At 36.1% G+C, this 24,023-nt stretch overlaps 1 pseudogene across 1 annotated transcript in view; it reads left to right on the top strand.

Annotated features, from left to right (window-relative positions):
* LOC143235697 (uncharacterized) overlaps positions 1-24,023 on the top strand; it is a 93,254-nt pseudogene that overhangs the window by 55,098 nt on the left and 14,133 nt on the right. The window contains exons 12-15 of the transcript XR_013019356.1: positions 2,312-2,411; positions 11,176-11,288; positions 12,032-12,117; positions 18,916-19,106. The product of XR_013019356.1 is annotated as an uncharacterized LOC143235697 (transcript). The remainder of the gene's footprint in view (positions 1-2,311; positions 2,412-11,175; positions 11,289-12,031; positions 12,118-18,915; positions 19,107-24,023) is intronic.

Genomic DNA, 24,023 nt, shown 5'->3' with positions numbered 1-24,023 from the left:
TATTAATTAATATAGTAGTGTAAGACTAGATGAAAGGAGACTAGTCATCACCACCCACCGCCAACTATTGGGCTACTCTTTTACCAACGAATAGTGGGATTGACCATCACGTAATAACATTCCCATAGCTGAAAGGGCGAGCATGTTTGGTTGTGACAGGTTTCGATACTCGTAGTGGGCAGCGCACAGATAGCCCATTGTGAACCTTCGTGTTTAATTCCAAACAATCAAATCAAACCTTTGGGGATAAATATTTTTCACTCATCTCTAAATATTTGAATTCTGACGAAGTTGATAATTTTAGTTTAAGGTGTGCGTGTTCAACAAAGCAACAAAAGTGTATGTATTATCAAAACAAGGAGTCAGCAATGAGACAAGAAAAAAATGCAAATCTCAGAAAGGTAGCATTCTAAATAGAAGTATCAAGAACACAACGCCGTAACGATGATGAAAAACAATTTTAATAAAGGCTAAAGGCACTTTCTTACTGAATCATTCTACGTCTGGAAAGATTTTCCTACTATGCTACTTAAAACTATCAAATAGCCAAGTCATAGCTTATATGCAGCATCGTTGTCTCTGCTGATTAAAGAACTGCATCATGTTAGAGATATACGACACATTTATTTATGTATGAAATGGCATATTCAAGTTATATGGATGGCGCTAACTTTGAAATTAATAGATGTGTTCCGGTTAAATTGGAAAGATCTTTGACTTTTAAGTTTCGTTGTGATAGGCTGAAGTGTTCTAGAAATATATTGTCTGTCTGGAATTAACAACTGAATACGTGATATAAATAAGTTATTTATTTTCTCTAAAGAAATAAAACAGGCTTGAAAGTTCACCCGCAATTTGAAATAGTTGAAAGGACTCGAGTTTGTATGTAAAATATGAGTAATGTTTCTTTGATCATACATTGTAGTAAACTGTTTAGAAAAGAAATGACCTACACACTCCAGATATATATAATTAAAAACAAATCAACGTTTCGTTTTTGCGGCTTTCTCTGTGCTAATGTTCACAAACGTAAGACATTACGGAAGAACGGAACACGTAAATCTCTCCAGTATGTATTACAAATTTTGAAAGACAACATAAAATCATATATTGTAGTTGAAACGTGTTACTCAGAAACAGTTACAGAAAAAAATTGTAACATTAGAAGAAGGTTAAAGTTTGTATTAGACAATTATATCAGTATTTTCAACTTCATTGGAATATTGGAGAGTAATTTTCCACATTCTTGGAAAAAGATCGAGAAAACTAAACTGAAATCTAAAATGTAGAATATTTTATCAGGCTGATACCAGCGTACTTACTACAACGTAACAAAAGATATGACACATTAAAACTGATTGAGTCTTGTCTCTCAGTAACGTTACTAAAGGATACTTCAGTATCTATTGATGGTCCAAGAGAAATGCTAGAGTTGCATTTGAACTTCGTTTTTGAACATCTGGGAAAAGCTCAGTCGTATTTATGTAGAGAAACATGCATTGTTTTTTCTTTTCATGAACACACACAATATGTATACTATAAACAAACAAAAAGTTAATTGGTTATATTATATTTACTGCTCTAATACTATATTGAATAGTTACTATCCAGAGAAATATGAAATTAGATTATGTCTTTATAACAAATATTTTTAGTTTTACGAGCATAAAAACTGTAGCCTAAATACTTTTGTTGTTGTTTTTCTCTGTGATATTAAAATACCGATGTTAATTTGAGATTTTACTGCAGTGAAATGTTGTTATATTGAAACTTTGATCCAAGGTTTTAAATCTATTTGTTATGAGGTTCTGACCTACTTTAACAAGTTGATTTGTTGCTACAACACGACAATATGATGTGCTAGGCTTGTCTGTTACATCTTCTAAAAATGGAAACAAGTATATAGGTCACCTAGCATTAAAAGCTGTGGAGAATGTTTAATCAAACATGCCAAGCACCAATTCCATAAGCCAATGAAAAGTTGGTTTGCGTAACTTAGTTTATCACTTCTTTGTGTCCTTGGACCTTGCAGTTAAATAGTTTTCGTCACTGTAAATATCATTTAAATGTTTAACACAGGTTAATACAGCCACATAAGATTACCCACGTTAATGTGTCAGTATTTATCAAACTGTTACTATTCGCTAACCTGACGAGTGCCCAAAATGAAAACTTTTATATTATTTTCTAATGCATTTCTTGAGTGTATGTTAGACTTCTATCCAAGAGTCACCTGGTGGTTACCTCTCTGTATTGCTGGGTTGCTGCCTGTCATTACTGTCTTCATTAAACGTTATAAAAATATTTACAGATGTGGAACATCCCTGGACCACAGTGTTGTCACCCAATCCTAGGGAACGCAAATATTGTTCCAAGTTTCTACCGGTTTCAAGGAGTAGCCCCGCATGTATGTAAGTAAAATGTATTACGTTCGACCTCTGTAAGACATAGCCTCTCAGTGATACAGCGGTATGTCTGCGGACTTACAATGCTAGAACCTGGGTTTCGATACACGTGGTGGGTAGAACACAGGTAGTCCATTGTGCAGCTTTGTGTTTAATTACCAACAAACTCTAAGACATTATAGATGTAACGCACACACACCACAGAGACTGATATCGAGTTAACGGAATTTCAAGAAAAACTTCATATTTAGTTTGGTATATCGTAAAAATGTTTGACTTAGGTATGGTTGACTCTAAAGCTATGTATATGTATACATATAGAACTATTAGAAAGGAATATGGTATTAATAGCTTACATTTTTTGGCAATTACTGAAACTTGATTAAAAACGTTTTTGAACATGAAGTATGAAGCCCACGCGTACGTGGGTTAAATAATGAATTACAAGATTTACGTTTATTTAGTATATGCTACAGTCTTCATAGCAATTCATTAAAATATCCTGTCACTGAATTGTAAGTTACGTATTTAACTCTCAAATTACAATACTAACAGAAACCTTCATTATTTAAGGATGTATATTTCGGTTTCCGACTTTTGTTATCATTTCGTTTCTGGCGGTGACTTATATTCAACTATTTGCTGTTTCAGTTCAAATATTTTTTAAAGTTTTAAGACTCAAAAATATTATAAGTTCGTTCTTTTGGCTTTAGCTACACAACTTTTGTCTTATTCTTTAGCAAGTCATACGTATTTTCATCAGCTAGTAAAATTGGTTCCAATATTTAGTTCAAGCTATCTGATACGTTTTTCATCTCTTAGGTTATCTCTGTTTATCACATTGGCGCTGCTATATTTGTATACTTTATCTAATGGGTGACAGATACGGTTGATATCGATGATACAGAATAGTCGCTGCTCCTCAGCCAATCTATATAAGCAAACGAAACATGTGAGCAATAAAATATTTACACTTTTTTCTTGTAGCACTGTTAGGTTTAGCCTCGTTTGTCTTTGTAGGTCCATTTAACTCACAAGCATATTGTTAGTTGAATAAGCCTTCAGTTACACTGTCGGTAGAATAATTAGGAGACAATAAAAAAGTACAGTTTTGGACCCTCATTACATCATTAGTCCACGCTTTAATTTGATGACTGTAAGTCTTTAAAAAAGCTCCGAATCGTAGTTTACATTAAAAGAAAAGCGTACTTCGTTGTAAGGTCTTCGTATCCAAACAACCCCCTCATCCCTGCATGCCTTCCATAATCCATCTAGTGTATAAAAACGGCGATTTTCCAGTACTCTTTTCAAAAGTCTGAACGCACAGTATAACTGGTATGTCTTAGCTTAAGATATACGACGGTTGAACCAGATAAACGTGTGGTTGATTTGTCTTGGTCTGGTTTCCAGACGGAAATTTGTTTTATCATGTTGCTCAATATTGCACCTAAGAAACGTGTTTATGTATCCTTATCTAATACAAGAAGCCGCACTTTGTTTACCACGACTGATGTACGACTTATTGCAAGTCCCTTTCTGCATAATCCTTGTGACAAAAGTTGGTCTCTATTTATTTTCCAACGCCACTAAGCACGAGTGATATCTTCGTCTTGAAAACCTTAAATCCCAGTGTCAACACATCGCCCCTTGTTGGTACAGCGGTACGTCTAGAGATTTTCAACGCTAAAATGAGGGGCTCGATTCCCCTCGGTGGACTCAGCAGATAGCTCGATGTGGCTTTGCGATAACAAAACACAAGAAAACACACAAACGCTCAACACATCTTTGTAACCTGAGTGTATGGATATTTTACGTCAAAACGTTGCTCTTACATACCCTTCCCAGAAGCGATTAATATCCACTGGCATCACATACTTAGGTAAAGAAAAACAATGACAAAATGTATTTTTGATGAATGACATTCCACAGGGACTTTATGTCGGCTGTAGTTGGTACCAATCACGTGTTGGTATGTTTGTTATTTTTTGATATAATCTACTTAGCACTACGTATGTGATATGTTTGTTCTCTTGGCCATAACACTCATAATGGAATTACTGTTCGGATTTCTAACATGTGATCCATATAAACCTTAAGTCCTTATTCGAGATCTTAAATCACCAGCTTTATCTACAACCTTTAGTGAAGAAATTGAGCAAAATAAAACGTAGATACAACTTTTCACAATATTATAGCTGAACTATTTGTTGAAGGTGAATGACATGTTTTGTACATTTTATTGGTATTATGAGTGTAACCGAGACTATCTTTTATTTAAAAACACCCTGAACGTTTTTCTAGTGACGTAGCTCAAAATCCGATACAAGATAATATAGTTTCAGACGTAACTAACTCTGGTTTGATTGGAAAAGAAATGTTATGAACAAGCTAAAATTTTGATCTAAGAAAACGAATATAATTTAACAAAAACCAAAGAAGCTTTCTAATCAAACTCCATCATTCATATATCAAGAAAGTTTCGCCTTATTCCTATGTCTCTTCAAAATAAGATAAGTGTACATCAGTTAGGGAGGGCGTAGCCTAAAATTACATGCTCAGACTATGAATCTAAAGACCCATGGTTTGCTCCCCGTCGCAACAAAAACGCGCTCCGAACATTGGACTCATGAGTGTGCTATAATTATTACTATTCACTCACATAAGACTATACCAACAGTTTTCTGTAGGTGTTGTTGATTATCCCCCACTTCTCTTGAGTCTATCATTTCAAAAATAGGGTCTGCTATACATATACAGCTCTTGCATGAAGTTCGAAAACAAAGAAACAAATTAAGACAATAAACTGATCCAAATGATAGCCATAAATGAGCCTGATGTTGAATTCCCCAAAACCTCTTCAGAGGAGTATTTCAGATTGTAAGAATTCTTGTTATGCGTTGCCTCTTCAGAGGAGTATTTCAGATTGTAAGAATTCTTGTTATGCGTTGCCTCTTCAGAGGAGTATTTCAGATTGTAAGAACTCTCGTTATGCGTTGCCTCTTCAGAGGAGTATTTCAGATTGTAAGAATTCTCGTTATGCGTTGCCTCTTCAGAGGAGTATTTCAGATTGTAAGAATTCTCGTTATGCGTTGCCTCTTCAGAGGAGTATTTCAGATTGTAAGAATTCTCGTTATGCGTTGCCTCTTCAGAGGAGTATTTCAGATTGTAAGAATTCTCGTTATGCGTTGCCTCTTCAGAGGAGTATTTCAGATTGTAAGAATTCTCGTTATGCGTTGCCTCTTCAGAGGAGTATTTCAGATTGTAAGAATTCTTGTTATGCGTTGCCTCTTCAGAGGAGTATTTCAGATTGTAAGAATTATTGTTATGCGTTGCCTCTTCAGAGGAGTATTTCAGATTGTAAGAATTCTTGTTATGCGTTGCCTCTTCAGAGGAGTATTTCAGATTGTAAGAATTCTCGTTATGCGTTGTCTCTTCAGAGGAGTATTTCAGCTTGTAAGAATTCTCGTTATGCGTTGCCTCTTCAGAGGAGTATTTCAGATTGTAAGAATTCTCGTTATGCGTTGCCTCTTCAGAGGAGTATTTCAGATTGTAAGAATTCTCGTTATGCGTTGCCTCTTCAGAGGAGTATTTCAGATTGTAAGAATTCTTGTTATGCGTTGCCTCTTCAGAGGAGTATTTCAGATTGTAAGAATTATTGTTATGCGTTGCCTCTTCAGAAGAGTATTTCAGATTGTAAGAATTCTTGTTATGCGTTGCCTCTTCAGAGGAGTATTTCAGATTGTAAGAATTCTTGTTATGCGTTGCCTCTTCAGAGGAGTATTTCAGATTGTAAGAATTCTGGTTATGCGTTGCCTCTTCAGAGGAGTATTTCAGATTGTAAGAATTCTCGTTATGCGTTGCCTCTTCAGAGGAGTATTTCAGATTGTAAGAATTCTCGTTATGCGTTGCCTCTTCAGAGGAGTATTTCAGATTGTAAGAATTCTTGTTATGCGTTGCCTCTTCAGAGGAGTATTTCAGATTGTAAGAATTATTGTTATGCGTTGCCTCTTCAGAGGAGTATTTCAGATTGTAAGAATTCTTGTTATGCGTTGCCTCTTCAGAAGAGTATTTCAGATTGTAAGAATTCTCGTTATGCGTTGCCTCTTCAGAGGAGTATTTCAGATTGTAAGAATTCTCGTTATGCGTTGCCTCTTCAGAAGAGTATTTCAGATTGTAAGAATTCTCGTTATGCGTTGCCTCTTCAGAGGAGTATTTCAGATTGTAAGAATTCTCGTTATGCGTTGCCTCTTCAGAGGAGTATTTCAGATTGTAAGAATTTTCGTTATGCGTTGCCTCTTCAGAGGAGTATTTCAGATTGTAAGAATTCTCGTTATGCGTTGCCTCTTCAGAGGAGTATTTCAGATTGTAAGAATTATTGTTATGCGTTGCCTCTTCAGAGGAGTATTTCAGATTGTAAGAATTATTGTTATGCGTTGCCTCTTCAGAGGAGTATTTCAGATTGTAAGAATTATTGTTATGCGTTGCATTTGATAACGTTGTGTTAAAATGAATAAAATATTTTTTATGTTTTTCTTTTCCGATGGCGCTTGAATATTAACATTTCAAGTTTTTATTCACTATTAACGTACTTGAATTATGATTAAATTAGATTTAATCTACCGTAAGGGTCTTTTTAAGTTCTTAGAACATGGTTGATTGATTGAAAAATAGCACTTGGTAAAAGAGTTTCTGACAAACCACAGTGCTTGAATTTTAAGCGTAATACATCTTACTTGCTGAGAAAATCATTTTGATATAAGGTAAACAGATTTCTTCAACTGATAGTTAAACTGAAGCTTTTAATTTCAAAATGGACAAATAATATATTTTGTATTTCCAGGTAATAAAACGTGTGTGTGTTTTCTTATAGCAAATCCACATCGGGCTATCCGCTGAGCCCACCGAGGGAAATCGTACCCTTGATTTTAGCGTTATAAATCCGTTGACTTATCGCTGTACTAGCGGTGAGCATTCTAGGGCCTAAAATACTTTTTACAGTGAATAAAAATTATTATTTTATGACAAAAACGTACTTTGGCACACAAAGCTAATTGTACTCCCAGTGAATTACGTTAATAAATGTAATAGAAATCTGTACGTGTATCAAAGATCATGCTGACTTAGGATACTTTAAAATAACTGTAATTTGTTCTATTATATGAATATAAAATGTATGTTTCACAGTTAACCCTGATAAGGTAACACAGTAATAGTTCACTTAACATAATTCTCGTGTAAGTATAACTTCAGACGAAAATTTTAAAGTCACTTTCAATCAGCCCGATCAAAACTTCCTGTTTTCAATAATCAAGTGTGGAAAAGAAACGAGTTAAAAACTCACCAGGTAGAAGTTGGAGTTTCGTTGGAAACAGAAATATCACGACAACAATAATAAACATATTTAATCAAAAGTTCCTGAACCTACAAGTTTCGCCATCGAGCCTCCTAAAAATACAGTGTTGAGTATAATTACGTAACATTGAATAAAATGGATTTAAACGAAAATATTATAGAACTGTTCCTCTACTCTGTTGTAAGACAAATAATTGGATTAGAGGAGAACCAGATTTAGATATTTCGTTCTCACTTTGCTTGGCTGTTGTCTTACTAATCAGGATCAACCAGTATAAATGTACATGCATTCATACTATTCCAAGAAGGATTGTGCGGATTAGACTCATAACTGAATGAAACAACAAACGTGTATAAATAAAAGTTTTGACTGTTGAAGGGTACTTCAGGTTAAGGCCAAATTTCATGATTTATAGAAATTTCTATGGAAACCTGTGAAGAGATACAAGACATTAGTACTACTGATAGAAGAATTGTTTGTTTTTTTTAATTTCGCACAAAGCTACTCGAGGGCTATCTGTGCTAGCCGTCCCTGATTTAGCAGTGTAAGACTAGAGGGAAGGCAGCTAGTCATCACCACCCACCGCCATCTCTTGGGCTACTCTTTTACCAACGAATAGTGGGATTGATCGTCACATTATAACGCCCTCACGGCTGAAAGGGCGAACATGTTTGGCGCGACGGGGATGCGAATCCGCGATCCTCAGATTACGAGTCGCACGCCTTAATACGCTTGATGACCGGGCCGCCCTGATAGACGAAACTGTCACAACAGATAAACGTATAAAAATAATGTTAGGTACAACAGAAATCTTGCCAACGACATAGCTGTGAATGTTACATCCGAAACAGAATTATACACATTACCACAAAGTGATCTTAAGTAATTTGTAGCTGCTCGCAACTCCATACTAAGGATAGTTTTTACTGATTAATTCAAATTCTAATTGTTTGTTAACAATCACCGATTGCTTTTGGATAGTAGAAGTTAGAAGGGTATCATGGTTAAAGCACAACAACTACAGTGAGGGTTGCATCTGAGACAAAGTTTTTAGAGATCTATACAAAATTGATGTCAACCTGATTGCTGTTGTATGCAAATAGGTTCTCATCGATTATGTTATTTCCTCAGTAATTATGATCAAATGACGTCATGCAGGAAAACGTAACCAATGGAAGTCTCTCAACATGTCTTGACATGTAAAAAACCTAATATGTGTATTATTAATGTTGTATAGCCTTGAATGGAAACTGATGTGTCAAAGGGCAATCAAACAATTTTGATGGAATGTGAAAAATAACGCAAAACATTTGGAATAATATTTTACAATCACATTTTGATAAACTTATTGCACCATGAAAATAAGGGATATTACTGTGTCTAAAATATGTATGAACTGCCAGGGAATTTTACAACTTACTCGATCTTTCACTGTATTTCCTGCAATGACGTATTTTACTAATAATAGATTGGTCATTTAGTTACAGCTACTCATTACTTGCAACTCTGTTATATGTATCATCTGTGGATTTCTATAATTGTTTCCATTGCCGTACAAGCACAACTTTATCATGTAAGTTGGAAGTGCATTGAAAACAGTTTACTGAAAGTGAACGAATACCTAAACTTACATAAAAACATTCGTCATTTAAAGCTTTCTTTAAAGTAAATAAACGATTAATGTTGAAACCTTTCTCTTCCTCACATAAAGATCAAATTATTTTGTTCCTTCAACAGTTTAGGTCAATCTCACCTTTCATTGGTAAAAAGTAACCGAAGAGTTGATAGTGGGCGTTGCTAGTTGGTTGCCTACCCTCTAGCCCTCGTTCAATTAAAAGAAAGCAGTAGCTTCATCATCAACAAACACAAATTATCAGACGCATGATGAGACTATGAAAGATTTTTTTTTGTAGAACAAAGATTCAGTACTTTGTTTTCAAATGAATGTGAACCTCAGTAATAAACCTCTATAAAAGAAAGCTGGAAAGGCATTCATAGAGCAGGCAGTAACACCTAAATTTTGTAATTTCTCTCTCTTTTTACTAAATATTCTTTTGGTAAACTTCAATATTCCTAGATCATAGCCAGAACAGACTGTACGTAATGATTATCCACCAATGAAATGTTTTTATTTCCCTTTCTTTCCAGATGTAAAGCATTAAAAAATCCAATTCAGGAGGTGAAAACTTGTGGTTTTGCTTATATATATATATATATATACATATATGTATATAAATTTATGTGTTTGAACAACTGTAAAGTTTAAATAACACTGTTCTTTAAGTAACCTTCGTCTTTTCCGCTACATTTAAAGACATCGCCCTCTCAGAGTTTCATAAAGTTTACTTTTTTTTTACGATTAACTGATGAACGGATGAAAACAATATTTTAGGAATAGTTTTTAAAAGTGGTTCACATTTTAATTACTAAACAAACTGTCGCAGAAGCGATTACCATCACAAGTGTGAAAATGTATATAAAAAGTGTTATACGAAACATGTGGCTCAGCATGCCTGGGTGATTAGAGCTCTCGACTTGTAATCTGAGTGTTAGGGGTTCGAGTCCCCATCACACCAAACATGATCGCCCTTTCAGCTGTGGGGATGCTATAATGTAACGATCGATCCCCCTTTTCGTTGGTAAAACAGTAACCAAAAGTTGACAGTGGGTGTTGAGTGACTAGCTGCCTTCCGTCTAGTCTTACAGTGCTAAATTAGGGACGACTAGCACAAATTCGCTCATACCGCAGGGAGACCAACTGGTCAGAATTGTTTGATTTGTTATGAATTTCGCACTAAGCTACACGAGGGCTATTTGCGCTAACCGTCCCTAATTTAGCCGTGTAAGATTAGAGAGAAGGCAACTAGTCATCACCACCCACCGCCATCTCTTGGGCTGCTCTTTTACCAACAAATAGTAAGATTGATCGTCATATTATAACGCCCCCACAGCTGAAAGGGCGAGCATGTTTGGTGTGACAGTGAATTCGAACGCTTGATCCTCGGATTAGGAGTCGAGTGCCTTAACCATCTGGCTATTCCGAGAAAGCTTATCAGGCACCTTTTAACCATGCTTTAAGATATAATGATTTACGGGTTTATTTAGTTAAAGTCATTAAAATATCATTCGTGTATACAATTTTCGAATATCGCTTTGACATATTTCTACATATTTTCATAGTATCTATACAAAATACTTAAGCCCGAACAGGATGACTGGTGTGATTGGTGTAGTTGTTTTACCAATAAATAATAATCGAAAGCAAAAGCCAATGACGTCAGTAACAAATTATTCCTTCTGAACCACATGCTTATTGAGAGAATATTGATTTATCATAATATTTGTGTGTTATTCTTATGATTTCACACCGTTTAAATGTTAGATAGATATACTTGTGACGTAATACTCTGCGTTTAGTGCTATTCCAGACCCTCTGCGCTTTTGTCCATCTATTCGACAAAGAAAGGATTTTCCGTTTTTGGATTGGCATGCGATCTGTTGTAGCTTTTTACAAACCGGAAACTGTTGAGGTAAGGTTTGTTCTTTAATTTCTGTTCTTATAAACTTGAAAATTCCTAAATTATTATCGGTTCAACTAAATAAAAAATTATTAATTTAATTAGTAATAAAACTATAATGTCTTTTAAAATAACTACAAAATGTAAATAAACCGTAAATAAATCTATCTTGCTACAGCAGAAAATAAGCCAATGTCATGTTTTACTAGTCTTCAAAGCACACCTACACACCTCCAACAGCGTTTGGAAATTATATCTTTCGTAACAAATGTTACGTCTTAGAAGAATCAAGTTTTTGTTATTACACCTTCTAAGCTACAAAATCATTCTTGGCTAATAAAGTGCAAGATCTTTATTTTACCTCAGTGCAATACTGTCTTCACATCCATTATTTGCATGATGTGCACGTGATTTTCTAATGGAGACATGCATGTTTCAACAAGGAGGCAGCTTCAAGCTAATTATGTATGTAAGCCCGGAGTGACTGATCATACAATGTATTAGCTATTGTACTTAATAGTACAATATCCCTGACTTATAAGGTTTCAACAGTATTGCTGAAATACGGAATAGTTCAACGCAATAATGATGTGTTTTTTGTTGTTTTTGAAGCATTTTCTCATTCGCTTAGCTGCTGCATTTTTGCCTAGGGTAATTTTAGACATGAAAATTAGTTCTTTAAAACCATTATCAAATGGTAACAATTTGCTCTAAATGGTAATAATAAATAATTTGTTGGTTTTCTGTTACTTCAGGTGATTCTCAGTAGTCCGACGATCATAGACAAAGCTGATGAGTATTCTATGCTACATCCGTGGTTAGGGTCTGGGTTACTGACAAGGTAATGTAAAGCAATCAGGATTTGTAATTACCGGCTAAAATGTAATAGTGTAATATATTTAGGTGTGATATAAAAACGTATTTATTCAGTGGTACTCCTCTGGAGCAAAATATGAGGAAAGAATTAGGAGTTAAAAATTAACTAAAAGCAGTGTTCTTTAACAACTTTATTTTAACACCTATATCCAAACTAGTACCTTAATGAAAATGTTTTGATTGCATGCTTTTATGTCTTTCGCGTTAGTATTATGGATACAATCATATTAGCGAATATCGTAAATCCTATTGTATAATACACAATAAAAATCCCAAAATGTATCCCAAATGATGTCATACGATCCTCACACCTCATCCTGAATTGATTCCTGATGCTGGATGGTATAGTGTTCTTTGTTGGATTGCTGATCCAAATGGTGAAAGGTTACAATTAATGATTGTTATTATAAGGTTATTTATTTAACTCCTAATTAGTGTTACTGAGGAATATTACTATCACAGGTGTTTTATTGTTGTCAGCAAGAAAAAACAGAGGGCATTGCTTTGATCCTTGGCTCATATCACTTGACATTTTTCAACTATTTTTCCCTTGCTAGCAGATCTTCTAATTATACCAGAATCCTTTGAGAAAAAAGGTCTTAGAACTTTACATTTAGGTTCATAATATATGAATAAATTTGGGTTGGTGTTTAGAGAAACAAAAACCAAAAAAGTTCTCGTAACAAGACATAATTTGTTTGTTTCAATATCGTAAAAATATTCACACAATGTATATTAGATTACAGTTTTAATTTGCTTTTTCAAAAAAAATAATTACTTAACTTTAGAACGCTTTGTTTTTGTAAAAAGGTTATTTTCTTCACTGATCTTTAATTTGCAAGCCATCAAAATAAATATGCAGTTTATGCCGAAGTTGGGGCTGGTTAGATTTGTTTTCTATTTGTTTATTTGTCATGTTGTGAAAGCACAAAGCTACAGAATAGAATATCTATGCAGTGCCCACCACGAGTATCGAATCAGGTTTTTAGCTTATAAGCCTTCAAACTTGCCATATTTATTTCTTTTTATCAATCTAACATGTTGAGTCCGTAAGAATAATGTTGGAGCTACGCTATCCTTACAGTAGCCTTCAAACGGTCCACTTAAGAACAATCGGTTTAAAAAGTCACTTGAACTTAACTCTGATATAGTTATAAAGTTTTTAAATGGCTGGTTATTTTTAATTTTTTCTCCTGAAACATATTTACAAAAATTGTAAAATAAAGTGACATGACATTTTGTTAGAATATATAATTGAAATCAAAATTACTTAAATGGATGTTAGTGTTTATAGAGGCCAAAGCTTTTTGGATATCTTGTTGGGAAACAATACACTACACAAATTAGTATAATATGAACCAAAATACAGTTTTTTTTTCTTGTATACAGGGGCGTAGCCAAGGGAGGGGGGTTTGGGGTTACCCCCCTATGGATCCAAACTTTTTGAACAAGTTCAGTTGCCACCTGTAAAGTTTCATAAAGATCCGTGATTGAATGGCAGATAATTTCACACACAACAAATGGTCAAATACAAATTTCTGATTGAACACTCTTTTAATACAGCAAGTTTTGTCAGAACTAGAGAAATACAATCGAATATCTATGAAAGGCTTAAACGCTTGTTCGTTCTTACTAGGACATCTACAACACAGTTTGGTTCAACTTTAATATCACGGTGAATGTATAATGAGGCTAGGCCATTCAGTCGATCTTCAGTGGTGGTATTTCTCAAATACATTTTGAGTCTTCTGAGAGTCGAAAATGAACGCTCCACTGAGGTCGTTGACACAGGCAGCGTGGCAAATACTTTCAACAGTCTAGAAATGACTGGGAACATTTCTGCATTGTACATTGCATATGCATCTATGACATTTTTTGTTCTGTTGTTTGCAAATGATTTGTACCAAACCCTAAGTTCACCTACTGCAGCTTGTGAAGTGCTGTCAATGTCAGCCTTGTATATATTGACCAACCCTTTAATTTGGTCACATTGTTGTGCTGTAGGTTCTGACCGTTCTGTGGTAGATCCTAATGGTAGTAGATACATGAAGTTTGTAAGGAAAGTTTTGTGACTGGACAGACGGTCACATATTTGTGAAATAAAGTGATCAACAAATGCTACAAATACAACAATACGAAAGTACTCCTCAGGGCTAATGGTTTGTGGGTTAGCACGGTACATTTGTCTTTTAGCCTGCCTTGGCATTATGGTGTCAATTTGAAGCTCACTATACAGAGTTTGAGCCTCACAGAAAATGTTGTTAAATTCATTCACAGTATTATTTATGAGTGAACGGATTGAATCTTCCACTATTTCTGCGTGATGCATCGCAGCACCTAAATCAATGTTCCGTTGCTGCAGTAAGTTGCACAGAGGTAAACTAAAGGAAAACAATTTAGCAATGGTAAGTAGAGTGATGATGAAGTCTGGCTGTGTTATAGAACACAACAATTGATTGGCTTGCGTGGCAGAATCTCTGACTTGCCAATCTGATATGATCTCAGGAGCATCTGCAACTGTATGGATTAATTCTATAAAGACAATGACTGAGTCATGCCTCTCAACCCACCGGGTGGGGCAGAAACCTTTCAAACTTTTTTTCGATTCAGGTGCTTTACTCTCCACCGAAAGAGCCAAAATGTACTTTCGTTTGGGTGTATTGAGAAAGTTTTCAGTGCTAGAAATTACTCTCATGCAATTTCGCACAGGAACTTCTCTACAAGCATCAGAAATTGCTAAGTTTATGGAATGGGCACTGCAGTGTACATAGGGTGCAAGTGGGAATTTATCAGTTATGTGTCTCTGGACACCATTGAATTTCCCACTCATAGAATCAGCATCGTCGTACCCTTGTCCTTGCAGGTAAGCCATGTCAGCATCAGCCAAGTTTCTGCCTGTCATATCATAAACAGGTATAAATTGCAAAAATTCTTCTCTCATTGTAATAGAGTTGTCATTTGCATGCAAATATCTAACACACAGCGAAAACTGTTCAATGCCTGAAATATCTGTTGTTTCATCAGCTAATATTGAGAAACACTTTGCAACATTAACCCTGATGACCAAAGCATCAATAACATGAGTATTACAGGCATTGATGATTTCATTTTGAATTTGTGGACTCAGATACGTAGCATTCCTCTCTGTACTCTTAAGGCTTGCTGAAAGCTTGACATCACCCTTTGCCCTGTAGCGCAAAATTGCTCGAAAATTCCCATCATTATTGATGGGCTCCTCATCAGTTTCACCAACAAACATTGGACCAGAATCATATTTTCCCCTCAAAGCTAAACCCTGTCTCCCACACAGCAATACAGTATCAACAATAGGCATTAAATATTGCCCTTTCTATTCAATTTCTTGCTTGTAAGTTGCATCAAGCTGCAAGTGCACAGATGAACTTGTGTTTACGACCTGTAGAAAATTGTTATAGCTTTTTTTTGCTGTCTTGGTGATACTGTTTCATTTCATGTGCCTTGAAGTCTTTAACAGCCTTCTTCCAGTTTGTTTATGGAAATTTCACTAGTTGTCCCCATTTCTGGCTTTCAACACCAGCACCATCAGGAGCAAAAAGACAGCAATACTTGCAGAAAGCACCCTTTGCATGTTGACTGTAGAGTAGCCATCTCCACTGTAAAAGCCAACGATGCTGAAAACGCAGCTTTCTTGGACCACACTGGGGGAAAACATAATCACTCCCTGGCTTCCAGGCATTCTCAAGGAGGCATTTTTTAGTTTCAGCGTTTATCTAAAAGAGACAGAAAGATATAGTTCTAATTAAGATATTTTGCACATAGGAAAGTTTGTTATAAGAGTACAATAAAATCGAAGAGAAAGGCTTAGAGTTGTACTTCACAGAGCAGGCCTCACATTCTGTGGCTGTAGGCCTACAATCACTAGCAGCAATAAATATTCAGTCTAAAACTCATCAGTGTTTGAATGATTTTTAATACAAAATTAATATAATGTGGAGTCGACTTACTTGTTTACCAATGTTGACATAATCAGAAATGTAATTTCCAATATCCCATACTGGACCTGAGGTGGTCGTGGCAGCACTGGTAGAAAGCCACGGTGATGACTCTGACAGTTCAGTTGACAATTTTGATTTAACCTAATTGGCTGCAGCAGATTAATTAGGTTCAGCCTCATGAACGGGTTTAAAGAACTCATGCAGTGTCTTTTCAGGCTTGACATAGTGAATGATTGTTTATCGCAACTTCTGTTTGTCAACGTTACATTCACAGTACCATGGAGCCATCTATCGTGAATGATTCACTATAGATGGCGCCAATGGTACTAGGTTAGTGCCATGGTGCTGCCAGCCTACCACGGTGCCACCCATTGTTTATTTGTAAAGTTAATTCTTGAAATCCAGGAAATCTGAACATACACTGTCCATGATATTTGATTACAGATTATAGACACTATACATATATTTTTCACTCTCCTGAGTAACTATATTTTATATATTGATGACAGGACTGTAGACCTACTTTGCTGGGCCTGATAACTTTAAGTTATATATTATATATATAGGCCTCAGTGTGCCATTCTGAAATTTGCCAAAAAGGTGGTCTCAGAATGCATAATTCAGGCCTTTCTTTTATGTTTTTATTTAAAAATTTTCCGGAGAGGCATGCCCCCGGACCCCCTAGCATGGCTTCGCACTTACGGCGTTTGTATAAAGCACTCAAACTAAAAAAAACCCAATAGCCATTCCTGGCTACGCTCCTGCTTGTATATATATATGTCACTTCGTAAAAGGAAAACCCAGCACAATGAAGATAAAACTAGTTTTTACAGCATTTTAAATAAAAAAAGACAAATATTAGTCGTAGTTATAACAATGTGTAGAGCGTGGGTTGGGAAATAAAAATGAACTAAAAGATTTAACCCCATTCTTGAAGACTAAAGTTCCTTTTTTGTTAATCTTAGCTTTTGCTAGGTATCGATACCATGTGACACATGCAGTGCTGAGATTGTAACCCATCTTGGTCCCTTTTGCAAGCTCTCTAGTGGCAAAGCTGTAAGTATGGAGGCTAATGACGCAAGAGTTTTGATACTCCTAATGTAAACAGCACAAACAGCTAAGTGTGTCGCTTTGTGCTCAACATAAAACAAGCCAAACCATTTTGCAAAGTCTTGATGGTTTTTGTTTCTTAAGTTCATGTAACTATCTGGTGCAACTGGTATTTTAATATGGATATGCTGGAAAGAAAATGTTGGCCAACTCAACATATAGTAGCTCAAAAACATTGAAAAGATGATTGCTTCAATAGCCGACTTGAACATTTATTGTTTTAATTACGTGGCTGAAAAAATACTCTTCAATAAAATGAATTTTCAGCAACAATAATTTACGCACTGATTATTATATTATACACTACATGAGCTTGCATCTAACATAGACTGAAATATTTTCATACTATTTTACTTCATTTTTAAAAATATCCCAAAAGTTTCGAAACAGGTGCACCAACAAGAGGTATTTATTATAAACCCATAAAATTTTGTTGCAATGCATGGGCATGCATGTAAAGAAGAAAGTATTAATGAAGATTATTTGACTTTTGACGTACACTACGGAATTCTAACACCGAAGGTTTACATTTATTTTCAGGTTTGTGGAGTTTCTTTTTTTTATGACTGCAAATCTATTCCCTTGTGTTCACTTTGACTAATTGATTATAGATATTGGAAGTCTACAAAAATAATTATTGTACCTTAAGGAGGATTGAGTAAGTTATAATAAAACCATTTTCAAAATCTCCGCATGTCGTTAGATTCTATATCGTCACGTCCGGTTATGCTCTGTCTGACGATTAGTGATTCTTGACAATAGACTTGTAGCTTATTATCTGTTGTAAAGGTAATTTTCCTATGTCCAAAACTCTTTACTTTTCCCTGTATTCCGATCATTCGTCTAATGTACGAAGGAGACGGACTTTCAGCGATATGATTACGTATATATCTGTGGTGCTTGGTCCGGCATCTTGATCATTTCAATCTCCAGTTGCTTGAGGTATTCAATACATTGAAAAGAGGTACGACTGGAAGTCTTGTACTGAGGAGCACTTATTCTGGATAATTCATTTCCGTGCAAAGCCACAACATTGTTCGTGAGCTAGCAGAAAAGCCAGGCACAAACAAATCAAGGCATTGCTAACTACCTGAATGCGACTGGAAAGACAAAGAAGTTGGATAAGTGGGTTATGTATGAGCTGACTGAAGATCAACAAAATCGGCGTTATGAAGCCTGTCAAGGATGAGGCTCCAAAAATTGAATGAATTGGGAATCGAGGTTGTACCTCGTCCACCTTATTTCCCAGATCTTTTCCCTTCAGATTTTCATTTTTTCAAGCACTTTGACAACTTTTTAAACAATAAACTCTTTCAAAAACAGACAGTTGCAGAAGAAGCTTTCAGGGAGTTCATTGCCCATAAAAACTCTGATTTCTACAGCAGGAGCAAAAGCAGCATCGTTATACATTGACAAAAGCGTGTTGAAGCAAATGGTGCTTACTTTGATTGAAGCATGTTTTACAACAGTGGTTTATACTTTTCCAAACTTCGCAGTTCAAAAACGACATTTATTTCTGGACAACCTAATATTAAATTTCATTTTATTGTTATAGTTATTGTTAATGTACTACGCTGACTAAGTACCATTAGGAGGATTAATAGAATAATTTTTTATCGATTTTATGATGAAAAGCAGTTAAGAATACTGTTTTATTTATTTATATGACGAACAATCAGTTCCGGAAATGAATAGAAAGCAAGACGAAAGATGTTGACTCCAGCTTTTCATCTCCGAATCCTTGAAGATTCTCTACATGTCCTTAATGAACAAAGTAATATTTTGGTAGAAAAGTTAAAAGAGGCTCAAACCCACAAATGGGTGTATATGGAACATTTTATTACGCTCTGCACCTTAGACTAAATTTGTGGTGAGTTCTTTAGCATTAATTATATGTTAAAGTATATTCAGTTTTCAAAAATAACTCAAACCAGTTTCACAAATTAATATTTAGTCGTTATTCCCTTGGATTTCAGTACTGCTTCACTTTGACGTGAGATGCTTTCAATGAGTTTATTCAGATATTTTTGAATAATTAACTGCCATCCTTCTTTGAGTACCTTAAAAATATCATATTCCGTATTTTTAATTAAATTGATACAAGGTGATTGACTTAGCCATTCCATAGCATCAGTTTTCTTATCTCTAAGATACACTTCATGGCCAAAAGTGTGTGAACACGCGACCAACCCACCCATATGAATACTCTGCCGAAACAATCTATCAAAGAATACCTAAAGAGCTGTTATGGACCAGTATCTATCAAGAAGATTAACGACTACAATAAAAACCTTAGAAAGCTCGTACACTGCTCTAATCATGTGACCTTCCTATCACGCTGCAGGGATTCCAACGTCATTCCAAACTTTCTGAGACTCAAAGAAACTACTTTTACCAGAACTACTAAGATACAAAAGGTTCTCGACAGTACCAGTAGACACCTCCTAAGACTGCATATAGAAGAAGCACCATCTAACCAACACAACTGGAATACAATATACTGAGCTTCAACAACTTTTCTCCCCAAACATTAGAGCACTAGATATTCTAAACCTCTACATCAAACGCTATACAGCCAACCTTGAAAACATCAAGAAGAAACAAGTTAAAAAATTCAACAGACTGATATGGATAATCTTACGTCTATAAACATAGTTCACAATTACAGTTCGAGAGCACTAAGTGCTACACAAAATAAGATCCTTAACCTAGGTCTAAACTTCGCCATCCAACTTAGCACAGTTCCAACTGTTGAGACAGCTGCAGCCTTAGAATCTGATGCACAAAGCCACCCGAACCCTATGGCAGAACAATTCCGACATCACACTTACACCATCTTCAAGAAGGCCAAGGAACCAAAACCGAACATCACTAAACCCGAAGGCAGCGCACTAAACCGTCTAAAATGAGAAAACAACATCAAGATTCTAGCATCAGACAAAAGAAACAGTATAGTCATCCTAGACGTCAACGATTATGACACGAAGGTCTAACTAACAGTTACTAGACAAACACCAATATAAAAATATCACTAATGATATTACAGAAAAGACAGAGAGACTCATCAATAGAACGCTGAACAAACTAAAGAAACAAGGATTAATCGACGAAAACCTAACCAAAGACTTAAGATCTAAGGAAAATTTCCCTCCTCAGTTTTATGGACTACCTAAGGTACACAAACCTAATATACCTCTAAGGCCTATCGTCAGTGCTCAAAACTCACCTTGCCATCAACTGGCTACTTTCCTAGTACCTATCTTATCTCCATTACGAGGAAACACTGAACATCATATTCAAAACTCGACAAATTTCATAGGATAACTCAGAAAGCTACACAGCAAATCCCAGGATATTATGGTCAGTTTTGAGGTCACAGATCTATTTGCTAATGTTCCAACCTCAGAAACTCTTCACATCACTAGACAACGACTGCTGAGTGACAACTCTCTACCACACAGAACAGATATGATAATAGACGCCATAATGGATCTAACAACCATTTGCCTACAATCAACCTATTTCCAATACAACGAGGGATTCTACCAACAAACAGATGGTCTAACCATTGGATCATCACTCTTTCCAATCCTAGCAGACATTTTGATGGAAGACTTTGAAGAAAGAACCCTTTCATCCACATCTATAAAACCAAGTTTCTACAGACGTTGTGTCGACGAAAACTTCGTTATGTGGCCCATAGACACACAAAAAAATCCACTTCACTGTGGAAATAGAGGAATAGAACAGTCTATCGTTTCTTGACATACTCATCAGCAAGCACGACAAATAACCACAATTGTATACAGAAAACACACCCACACGGACAAATACCTACACCTCCAGTCCCCAACCTCGTTAAAACGTGGTATAATCCAATGCCTAAACAAGAAAGCAGAAAACAGTTGCGACAAGACATCCATCAATGCAGAACGCCAAACGATCCCAGAGAGTTTTAGACAGAATGGTTACACCTCCTCCTTCATTAAAAACTCCTTGAAGAAGATCATGACAGAAAGAAAAGATCAGAATGTTACCACCATTGTTACTACTTGCCTACCATAACTACAACATTACAGTGAAAAACTCAAAATACCACAGCCAAGAAATTCAATATAAAAATCCGGTCGAAATTCCACAGTACCTTAAGATGAAAAACAAACAACGTCATCTATGAAATTCCGTGTTTCTGTAACGAAAAGGTCTTTTTGGACCTTGGTTTGTGCACGGCATTGTCACATTGGCCAGAAACGGAGAAACGAAGAAAACTCGCTACAAGAATAAAGAAACATAATGATAGTATAAGACTCATGAAAACATAAAATTCAGCCATTGCAGAGCACGTCACGTCAACTGGACACAGAATAAAGTTGGAGAAAACAAAAATAATCGACACAGACAAATCCCGTAAGACAAGAAAAATCAAATAATTATTTTATATTAACACATTTAAACCTTCACTAATCAGAGGTGAATAACCTGTAGCTTCCATTGGTTAAATCTACAGGAAATTTTCTCCAATTAGAAACAGTCATAATCCAACCAATCACAACACGCTCTCCACAATCCACCAGGACATTATAAAAAACCGGCAACACCTACACACACAATGACTTAAAGATAAAAGGCGGAAGACTTTTAAAACTTCGTTTTCTATACTTGTGTCTCCACAATAGGCAGTTGCCGTCCATTCTACAAAGTTTTATCATGAATACTCTCCCTAAACAATCTATCAAATTATACACATGTGCTTGTTGAACATCTCATTCAAAACCATAGAGATGGTCTTCCCTTTGCTGCTATAACAGCCTCCACTCTTCTGAGAAGGCTTTTAACTAGAAGTTGGAACATAGTTGCGGGGATTCGTTCCTATTCAGCCAGAAGAGCATTAGTGAGGCTGGGCACTGATGTCGGGCGAGAAGGTCTGGCTCGCAGTCGGCGTTCCAATTAATCCCAAAGGTGTTCGATAGGGTTGAGGACAGGGCTTTGTGCAGGTCAGTCAACTTCTTCACACCAACCTCAATAAACCATGTTCTTTTTGGACCTTGGTTTGTGCAAGGCAGCATTGTCATGGCGAAACAAAAAAGGGCCTTCACCAAATTGTTGCCAAAATGTTGGAAGCACACAATTCTCTAGAATGTCAGTGTATGCAGTAGCATTATGATTTCCCTTCACTGGATCTAAAAAGCCTACCCTAAACCATGAAAAACAGCCCCAAACCATTATTCCTCCTCCACAAACTTTACAATTGGCACTGTGCATTCAGGCAGGTAGCATTCTCCTAGCATCTGTCAAACATAGATTCGTCCATCAGATTGCCAGATAGTGAAGCATAATTCATCACTCCAGAGAATGTGTTTCCACTGCTCCAGAGTCCAATGGCGGTGTGCTTTACACCATTCTAGCCGACGCTTGGCATTATGCATGGTGATCTTAGGCTTGTGTGCGGCTGCTTGGCCATGGAAACACATTTTGTGAAGACCCCACTGAATAGTTTTGGTGCTAACGTTGCTTCCGGAGGCAGTTTGGAACTCGCTAGTGAGAGTTGCAACTGTTGACAGACGATTTTTATATGCTACGCGCTTCAGCACACGGCGGTCCCGTTCTGTGAGCTTGTGGGGACTACCGCTTCGTGGCTGAGCTTTTGTTGCTTCTAGACGTTTGCATTTCACAATAACAGCATTTGTACTTGATCAGGGCAGCTCTAACAGGGCAGAAATATGACGAACTGACTTGTTAGAAAGGTTGCATCCTATGACAGTGCGACGTTGAAAGTCACTGAGCTTTTCAATACGACCCTTTCTATTGCCAATGTTTGTCTATGGAGATTGCATGGCTGTATGCTTGATTTTATGCACCTGTTAGTAACGGGTGTGGCTGAAATAGCAGAATCCACTAATTAGAAGGTGTGTCCCCAAATTTTTGGCCATGTAGTGTACCTTTTAACGACTTCACAACTGCAGCGAAACTTGTTTGATCATTTTGTAAGTTAATTGGAAAAAGAAGATCTCAAAAACTACAGCACGTGCACAATACTTTTTTCTGAAAAAATATAACTAAAAATCATGAAAAGTTCAGTGAGTTACAATAGCCAGTGTTAAAATTAAAATTTGAGATCATATTTGAACAGATCTTGTCGAGTGCGTTCTAAAAACATATAGTTTTACACGTATTTTCTGTTAACGAATAAAAGATATAACACATTAACAACATTTTCAAGGAGGCCAATTTTTATTCGCCCCTGTACATCAGCATTTTTTAATTCTCAGTAAATGTGACTCTCCTGTTCATCAAAAAAAATGTCGATATATATCAGTATCATCTCTAAGTCAAGAAAAAGTTAAACAAATTAATTAAGTCTCCTGCACTCAACTCGTAATTCGAGGGTCGCAGGTTCGAATCCACGTCACACCAAACATGATCCCCGTTTCAGCTGTGGAGACGTTATAACGTGACGGTCAATCTTAATATTCGCTGGTAACAGAGTAGCCCTCTCGTTTTATACTGCTAAATTAGGGACGGCTAGCGCAGATAGCTCTCGTGTAGCTTTGGGCGAAATTCAAAACAAATTTAATCAAGAAAATGAGAGCTGATATACATCAAAACTCTCAGCGTTTGGGTGTTGTGACCGTAGAAGTAGAATGAACTCCACTTTTAATATCACAATAACTTACGTTATGCATAATGTAGTAAGGTTTATACAAAAAACATAAGAACATTGGTCCCTCATTTTTAATTTTGAGGTGGGCTCACTGCTGATATTTTAACTAAATTCTGATTTTCGTTT

The sequence above is a fragment of the Tachypleus tridentatus genome, chromosome 12 (assembly GCF_004210375.1).
Source record: "Tachypleus tridentatus isolate NWPU-2018 chromosome 12, ASM421037v1, whole genome shotgun sequence".
In the NCBI taxonomy this organism is placed as follows: domain Eukaryota; kingdom Metazoa; phylum Arthropoda; class Merostomata; order Xiphosura; family Limulidae; genus Tachypleus; species Tachypleus tridentatus.
Note: the sequence above shows the minus strand (reverse complement) of the source record. Positions and strands in the feature narration are given on the sequence as shown.